Genomic DNA, 9,664 nt, shown 5'->3' with positions numbered 1-9,664 from the left:
TAGCCTGTATGACTATGGTAATGAGTATCTCCTTTTCGGACTAACACCTCCGGTTTATGTAGACATCGGGGGGGGGGATCTAGGGTTACATGGAGTCAGTTAAATTATTGTTGAGCCTATATCCATGATCATTGCCTTGGATATCGTTATAGCTATGCGCTTTTCTACCAATTGCTCAACAATAATTTGTTCACCCACCGTATGTTTCTTTCAAGAGAGAAGCCTCTAGTAAAACCTATGGCCCCGGGGTCTATTTTCTATCATATTATTTTAGGATCTATAAAATCAAAAACACAAAAATACCTTGCTGTAATTTATTGTGTGAATTTGAATTCTTTGAAATTTGTGTGAATCTCAAGTTTGTCATTAACTTTACTAAAAAAATGAACATAGATGCGCCTATAGAGAAAATTCAACCTAAATTCATAATCAATTTCTATGAATTTCAGAGAAATTCATTATGAATTTAGGTCAAATTTCCTGTATAGGGGCATCTATTTTGATTTTGAGGGGAGCTCAACAAGGCAGAGAGGGACGGGCTTATAAACCAGTGTGGGCGCCCTTCGGTTGGTGAGGTGGGACTAAACTGTGTATCGCAACGAGGACCAACCATTTAGTCCCGGTTGGTGGCATGAACCGGGACTAAAGGGGACCTATTGGTCCCGGTTCATGCCACCAACCGAAACTAGTGGTGGTGGGCCAGGAGTGAGGCCCGTTGGTCCCAGTTCGTCCCACCAACCGGGACCAATAGGTCCAGACGAATCGGGACCAATGGCCCACGTGGCCCGGGCGGCCCTCTGGGCTCACGAACTGAGTCCAATGCACTCATTGGTCCCGGTTCTGGACTGAACCGGGACTAATGGGCTTACCCGGCCTGAACCTTTGCCCCCTTTTTTACTAGTGTCATTGTCCTAATCATGCGTTCTAGTGGATCAGGTATCCACGCCATCGATCTCCGTCCTCAGGCCTTGGTTCTGTTCTTATACTGGACAACTAGGTACCTGTTCAAGGTAGTGACAGGCTCTCACAAAATTCGGCCAAGTTCAGACAAATTAAGAGATAACAAGTTGAGTGCTGTAGCGTGAACCAATAAGTTGCAATCTAAGCCGTAAGATGGGAAACCTACGTATTCCATTAGGAGACCTTCAAGCAGCGAAACATTGTTTGAGCTACACTCAAATGTTGGTTTCTTTGGAAGTTTCAAAGTTTCAACTCCTGGCAGTAGTCATCTCTGTACTCCTCTACAATCACTCGGCAGTTGGCAAGGTACAAAATAAAACCCTGATTTCTATTCCAGGTGAATGCCAAATAAGTTGACCTGTCACAAAATACTATTACACCATACTACCGTCATCTCCCCCACTTTGCTTTGCTCTTCTCTGAATTTCATTCCTAACAGCTGCTGTAAGCGAATCTGAATTAGGGAATCATGCCCGAACACCCATCATGCATAAACAACACACATGACTGACTCAACTCTCATCATGTTTTCAACATACTCTTAATTGTTTTTTCACAACATATCAAGATCTTTCACCATGATTCGAACCGCGATAGACCAGTTTAAAGAACGAGCTCAATGACAAACTCGTCCATCACACCTGACATGATATATTCCCTTTTTTTCATTCTTAAAAAGCAACCTGTAAAAAACGCAGTTGTCTTCCTGTTTGTTTTTTTTCCTTTTCTTATTAATGACGGTTCACCTGTTCAACCCTTGACGTTTGAATAAAATACGGAAAAAGACAAATTTCATAATATTCGAAAAAGTTCGTGAATTTTAAAATGTTCATGGATTTTTCAAAAATAGTTCACAAAATTTGAAAAAAGTTCATTGATTTTTAAAAAAGTTTACAAGTTTGAAGAAAAGTTCATCAATTTTGAAAAACAATTCACCGATTTTTAAAATAGTTCATTTATTTATGGAAAAAAGTTCATAGATTTTGAAAAAAACATGAAAAAAGTTCATCAAATTTGAAAAATGTTTATCAAATTTGTAAACAATGTTCATCAAATTTGAAAAGAGTTCATCGAATTTGAAAAAAAAATGTTAATCAAGTTGAAAAAGTTCATTGACACTGAAAAAATTCCAATGAATTTTAAAAAAAATCATCTAATTTTGTAAAAAGTTCACAAACCTGAAAAATGTTAATAGATTTTGAAGAAAATGTTCACGAACTTGAGTAAAAATTCATGGATTTGGGGAAAAAAGCACATAAATTTGACAGGAACCCGCAGATTTATGGAAAGAAAAACGAGAAAGAAAAAAAACACGGAATAAAAATGTCCGGAGAAAAAACCACACGAACTAAGGAAACAAATAAACGAAATAAAAAAAATCATGTATTTCACCAACGTGTTGGATAGCTTACTAGTTGGTGCTCTATCCTTTGAGCACCGAGGTTTCAGGATCCAATGTTGTCCCGTGCCATTTTTTTGTGAGTTTGACGAACTACAATAGTACATGGGCTGGCCGAGGTAACAGCGGCTTCAGCGCCAGTTAACAGAACACACGTTAACAAGTGCTGAAGGCACCGGATAGGAAACGCCTGCACGCACATTGACGGGTCCTGAAGGTGCCGAATAGGAAACGCCTGCACGGAGGACGCAGCTGGCCAAATCGTGCGGTCACCAAAAAATTTAGAAGTTTACATCTTATTTTCATCTCAGAATACCGACATAACTAGACGCACTAAACCTAGTTGACCGCCCATTATCCAGAAGAAATCTTATGTGCATGTATATATATCTATGTACGTGCCTAATGGAAAGAAAAATGTTTAAATGAAGAGTATTACGTGTGCATGTACATACAACTAGTAGACTGCTAGTCAGCTCGCCAATTACGATGCACATGCTCGACTGAGGTAGACGTCACGTCATGCATGGTGGCATGGGATGCATGACGATTCATAACGCAGTTGACGGCGTAACCTGCTCACCTCAAGTCAACGGTGAGGCCATAGCTCGATACCTTCCCTTCTCATACGGCGAGTACTAGGCGCTGGCCGGCCGGCACAAAATTTTGACCGCTCGTGCGTTAGCCATCAAATTAGTCCTCCCCAACCGTCAGATCTAGTCAACGCTTATTCCATTCCCAGTCCAGGTCGCGTCCTCAAAACAAAAGCAATGGCGTCGTGGTCCGCCATGGTCCACCAAGCCTTGCGCACGAGGTCGCCGTCCTCTGGCGCCACCGCAACTAGCTCATCGCGATCAGGGGCGACTCTGGCAATGGTGAGGAACAATGGTTTGTAGTGAGGGAGGGAGCTACGTGCTGCCCCCGCGACGGTGTAGAGAGATAAGAACGAGCACGTATATGTTTGGGGGGTGGGGGCAGAAAGAAAAAGGGGTGGAAAAGAGGGCATCGCATGCATGAATAGATAAGATGGAAGGTTAGCGATGTCTGGGCCCAACAAAGCGTGTTGCGCTGCCAGAGTGAGCGACCAGTGTTATGGGAAAAACCTAGCAGGGCGGCCCCGGTATGGGAAAGGAAGTTATCGAGCTATGGCTGTCCTGCTAGTTGCAACCTGTTAGTTGCTGAATAAACCAATGTGTGGCCTACCAGCAAATCTCACTGCACCCTCTTCCTGTCTCTCGGCCGGAACTAATTGTCCCTCAAATAGACGTGTCTATGGAAGTATACTACAGAAGGCCTCCGAATTTTTGCTGCTCCCTGCATTTTAAGTTATTGAGTTAGCTTGGCTGGTCACATTTTCCTAACTTTTAGTTAAAGTTTCGGTGTGAATTATTTCAGCGGTATGATGGCTCCCTTAACTACATCAATTTCTCGGATGTGCTCATAGGGGTGTGCATGTAAGCATCTATAGGGATGAATGTGAGCAAACATTAGGTCAAGGAGTAAGTTAGTAAAAAAAGTCAAGGGATTGGAAGTTTCTCGAAAAAATAGAATCGACTTGTTTTCTGTCATATTTGTGATTTGTGGATCCAGCCAATACCCTGTGTTCAGACGTGTCTAGCGCATTGCCGCCTCCACAGACCGGCAAGCGCAATTGGCTGTAGTTCGTTGCCGTACGTCCCTAGGAGTAACCATGTCCTTGCATCGTGTACGTACGGGTCAACTCAACTTACATTGGGTATGGATCTTTGGTTTCCTAGTCCAACTCAAAACAATTCACCTTTTCCTTCTTTACTTGTGCGCTTCCATCCATATAATAATATCGGAGGGCTGCACGTCGCTCGACCGCAGGGAGCGCCATGGCAACATGGAAACACCGACAAAAGCAGCATACGTGCGGCGCTACCGTAGATCGTGGCCATGTCCGGCTCCCGACAGATGTCCTGCTCGAGATCGTGGCACGCTCCGACCTTTGCACATTCGTCCGTTGTGCGGCTGTCTGTAAGCACCTTCGCCGTGACATCCTAAGCCCGCCGTTCATCCATCGGATCACCAAGCTGGCGGCTCCCTGCATCCTCGCTGATATCTCCACCTATGCCGAGGAACTCCTCGCCCTGGTTCACCCGGCTACACCTGTCGCCGCGTCGTTCTGCCACAACCAACTCTCGTCTTTCATAGGCCGTAATGCTGACACCGACTTCCTCCTCCCAGGCAGTCCCGTTACATCACGACGTGGCCTCGTCGTCCTCTGCTGCCTCCGGGTCCAGTCCGAGCGCTGCTTTCAGCTATGCGTGTACGACCCCATGACCGGCCATCGCAGCTTCCTCTCCAGGCCGCGGGATATCCAGAGGAACCATTCCTCCGTCCGGGTATACGTCCTGCTCACCGCCGCCGATGGCATCGACGACACCTTCATGCTGCTCGTTGCTGATCTCGGACGACATGGCATCCATGTACAGACTACGACATCTTCGTCTGGGGGTACCTGGGGACATGTCACTCATGTGAGCCACCGTGATTTTCGATGGTCGTGGGTTAATACTCGTAGCAACCCCGCCGTCCTTCATGGCGGCGTGATCCATTGGCTAGCCTACCAAAGCGACCAGATCATCTCCTACAATGTGGTCACGAGGGCAGCAGGAGTGATGGAGCTCCCACCACAGCTCCCACCCACCAACCGCAACACAAACCCGCTATATTTGGCAACATCGCCGGATGGGAACCTACTAAAGCTGCTTTCTATAGATGGGTTCATGATATCTATGTGGCTGCAGCTCTCTATGTTCCCGACAGGTGCTGGTGATGTGGGTGGTGGTTGGGCTCTGGCAACTGTGGTCGACATAGAGGATAAGCTACAGTCGTTGTACCCAGAAATCAGCGTCGATGTACTAGTTGAGTTTAAGGAATCTGGGAGTGGGAACAGGAGTGGTGACGTGGTTCTGCTAATGCTATCTATTGGATTTGGAAGGTGTGTAGTGCTTGATTTGGAGACAAAGGAGATGCATAAGCAAGAGAGGGCCTCCTTATTGTTGGAGATCGATCTACAAACTCACCTACAAACCATGAAAGTTTTTCCTAGCTAGCTAGCCAAGTGACCATTAGGTAGTAGTGCACGGTGGAACACCGGGCTTCGTTGTTAGGTTCTTGTGTTCTTTGTCGAGTTTTGTGTGAATGTGTTTTTGTTCTTTTTATATCGACCTTGAAATTTAGATTTGTATCCATTTTTATCAATGTGCATGTACCGAATAAATGTTGCTGTGTCGAGTAGTCACTTGAGGACTCAACGTCGCCTTGCTCAGTTGAGTTTCGGTGTGTTGGGGGCCCAAACGACCGGGATAGCCCCATGGGCCTGTCACCCTAGGTCGCCTTGCTCACCTCAGCTTTGGTGTGTTGGGGCTAGAATTGTGAAGTGATGTCATTCCCTTTCTTCTTTTCTTTTCTTTTCTTTTCCTTCTATAGCGACCGTGATCATCAATTTGTTCCCTCCTGTAATCATTTTCTCTTTTCTCCCAAGACCTGAACCCATCGTAGTTAATTGCGAATGAGCATCACTTCCGAGTCATGACGTGCGAAAAAACACAACTTTACAAAACATGACATTTTGCACCGAACCAAAAATTTGACATTGGCAAAAAACACTGATGCTAGATGCTAAGTGTTTTGATGACATCACTAATCAGTCGAGCCCGCCCGTCAGGCTGAGTTGGCAGAAAAAAGTGTCACGCGGGTAAATTGGCTTGGCCGTCTTCTTCTTCCTCCTTCTACCCTCTTCGTAGCATTTTATCAAACACGTTGTGTGCACCTGCCACCGGATAAACAAAGCACAAACGAGCCGACTCTCGCTGCACTATTCTGCACCCAGCCATCCCGCGTGTCGCCACCGGCTGCCTCCCTTCCCGTAGGAGCGGCAGCTCTGGTACCAGCCCCATGCGCTCAGGGAGGTTGAGCTGGAGCAGTACCAGAAAACCCGCACGCGCATGCCTGAACGCGCTGGCTGGCCCACCGCCACCGCCCGACCTCTCCTGCTCTGTCGTCTGTCTACCCTTGAGCTCGTCCCACCTTGTGTCTGAGCTAGGACCATGCTGTCACTTTGAGAGAAGTGTACATTTCAACCCCGAACTGATGCCCTAGTTTCGATTGCAACACCAAACTCCAATACGGTCTACATTATAATATTAAACTCTCAATACTGGATAACTTTCAACCCTGTGTCACTCAAATCAGTTTTCTGGCCGTTTTTTACTGGTTTTGAAGAGTTGACCGCCTAGTCAGCCAGCACATCACCAAAATTTGACAAAAAAGTGACAAAAAACTCTCAAAATTATGTACTACCATGGTTATAATTCTTGGAAAGTTTTCATTTTTCTTTTTCAAACATATTTTAAAAATAAAGAAAATACAATTTCAGGACCATTTTGGTCAAAATTTGACCAAGAAAATAAAAGTGCCTAGAACAATTGAAACAATTCTAAAAAATGAGGGCTACCATGATTATAATTCTGGGAAAGTTTGAATTCTTTTTGCATGACACAATAAAAATACAACATAACACATTTTTGGTCACTATTTGATCAAAAAGATAACTTTTCTAGAAATCTTTGAAACAAATGTCTAAAAAATGGGCACCATGACACAATAGTGGCCGGGTTAGACCCACGGGCCCGTCACCCGCCTTGCTTACCTGAGTTTTGGTGTGTTGGGGGCCAAAACAGCCGGGCTAGACCCGTGGGCCTGTCACCCTAGGTCGCGTTGCTCAGCTCAGTTTCGGTTGTTGTCAGTCTTTTTTCTTATTTTCTTGTCGTTCTATTGCGACCGCTCGGATATTATTGTTTTTCGTCTCAGACTGGAACCACTTTTTCATTTTTCCTGGACCCGACTAATGGTGAATCCTTTCTGTGCTTGACAAGGGAGGAGCACAAGCTCATGGCTCATCCATGATCTTTCTCCCTTTCTCTCGGAATGACGTTACATTGTTTTTTTCCTTTCGCTTGGATTGATGCTGAATCATTTTTTTCTCATACCTTTCGGATTGCGACAAATCAATGATGCAATGGAAAAGGGAGACGCAAAAGCTTATTCTCATCTATGACCATGCCGTCCATCTTGCATACGGGTGACATGTGGAATGGACGCGGATAGAAATGATGATAAATTATATAGCCAGCCTGACACTAGTAGAAAAAGGTCCATTTGTCCCGGTTTGTAAGGCCCATTTGTCCCGGTTCGGGAACCGGGACTAAAGGGTTGGTACTAAAGCCCAACACCATTAGTCCCAGTTCTTATACCAACTGGGACAGATGGGGCATCACGTGGCCGTTGTGGCTTGCCCAGGCAGGTGGGGCCTTTTGTCCCGGTTGGTAGCACCAACCGAGACCAATAAGCGTCCACGCGTCAGCAGTTCAGGGGCTAGGGTTTTTGTTTCTTTACCTGAAGGGGAGGGGGGTTGGGGGTTTTGTAGGGGTAATTTAGGGGTTTCATGTATTGTGTTAGCTAGCTAATAGAGAGAAGTGTCCTCTCTTATCTCCGTGCTTGGTCGACGCTACGTACTATACCTATAGAGAGGACTCGACACGCTAGCTAGTAAGCAAATGAAGGAAACCATTAAGTACAGAAGATCGTCATGAACATATACAGAGAGAAGTGATCGACCTCTCCTCCGAGAGATTGGTCGAACAACAAGTTTTCGTATATCTATCCAACGCTACTGGCTATATATATATATATATATATATATATATATATATATATATATATATATATATATATATATATATATATATATATATAATATTCTGATCAAAACCCAAACTGCCTGAGTAACGTGCCTGACCTTCCCTGTGAACTAGGTTGAACTTCCGCCAACATTGCCCAAATGGGGCTTGCGATATATCGTTGGAAAGCTATGGACACCAATATCATGACCAAACTTAAATTTTTGGCAAAATATAAGCGGTTTAAGAGCAGGTTTGAAAACCGTTTTTCTTCACACAAAAAACGTGAATCGTATTTTCGATCACGTTTCTAAACTGTTTATCAAAATGAGGCATATAATATGGCATTGGAAAGCTGCTGCAAAATCGCTCCTTCCACATGTTGAAAGTTTCTCTAATTCCCTATGGTTAAAGAGTAATTTGAAAAAACATAAAATTTCGTAAACCGAACAACTGAGTTCGTTTTTTCGATGTCATTTCTAAACGGCTAATCCAATGGAGGCATATGATATGGCGTTGGAAAGCATATGAAAATGCGCTACTTTTTCATCTGGAAAGTTTTTTCTAATTTTGAATGGTTTAAGAGTAATTTAGAAAATGGTCCAAGTCCTACCGAGTTCGTATTTTCGAGCTAATTTTTTAACCGTGCGTCCGAATGCAGCAAATGATATGGACTTGGAAAGCTTGAACAAATGCGAAACTTTTTGGTATGTATTGTTTCTCCCAATTCTTTACGGTTTTAAGTCAGTTTTGAAAATGTCGAAAAACGTATTTTCGCTGTAATTTCTACAAACTTTATCGGAATTGGGTAAATAATATATCGTTGAAAAGCTACGGAGAATGCGAAACTTTTCCATGTTGATGGTTTTCTCTAATTCCTAGCCGTTTTCACGTAATTCCGAAAACGGAGGGATCATTCGTTCTGCCTCTATCACGAAACAGATTCTTTAAAAATGCACCGCTGAAGAACCTGAACTTCTCGGTGCATATACCTGAACTTCACTCTGTTTTTCACATGATTTTTTTGCTCATAGATCTTCATCTACTGCTCGTAGCTCTCCATCCCACTCACGGGAATTGAGCGGGTGATATACCGATGGAAAGCTGCTGTAAACACGCAACTTTCCCGTGTTGATCATTTTTTCATAGTCGCGACAATTTTGAAAGTTTTTCATCATCTGAAATTCATTCAGTGTAGTAGGTGAACTTCCTGCTGTTTTCACGTTGAACTTCTGTGACGTATTTTCGTTTGTAATTTTCTCATCCATTTCGTCAGTGTTACACAAATAATATTCTTTTTGTACAAACCTCTCTCGCAATATTTTTTTTAACTTTCTCCGACCGAGGACTTGAATTTACACAAATAATATTCTTGCCGTATTGAGGTAAATTAGAAAATGGCGAGATCATGATTTCTGCGTTCATCGCGAACGGAAATGCACTGCGTGAAGTAGTAGAACTTCTGGGGCATGTCTGTTTGAACTTCACTTTGTTTTTGACATGCTGTTTTTTGCACTGCATGAAGTAGTTGAACTTCCGGGGCATGTATGTTTGAACTTCACTCTGTTTCACTTTATTATATTTTTCTTATATGAAA

Source organism: Triticum urartu, chromosome 7A (genome assembly GCF_056163025.1).
Source record: "Triticum urartu cultivar PI428250 chromosome 7A, HENAU_Tu73, whole genome shotgun sequence".
NCBI lineage: Eukaryota > Viridiplantae > Streptophyta > Magnoliopsida > Poales > Poaceae > Triticum > Triticum urartu.
The sequence above is the reverse complement of the archived record's forward strand: the minus strand, read 5'-3'. Positions refer to the sequence as shown.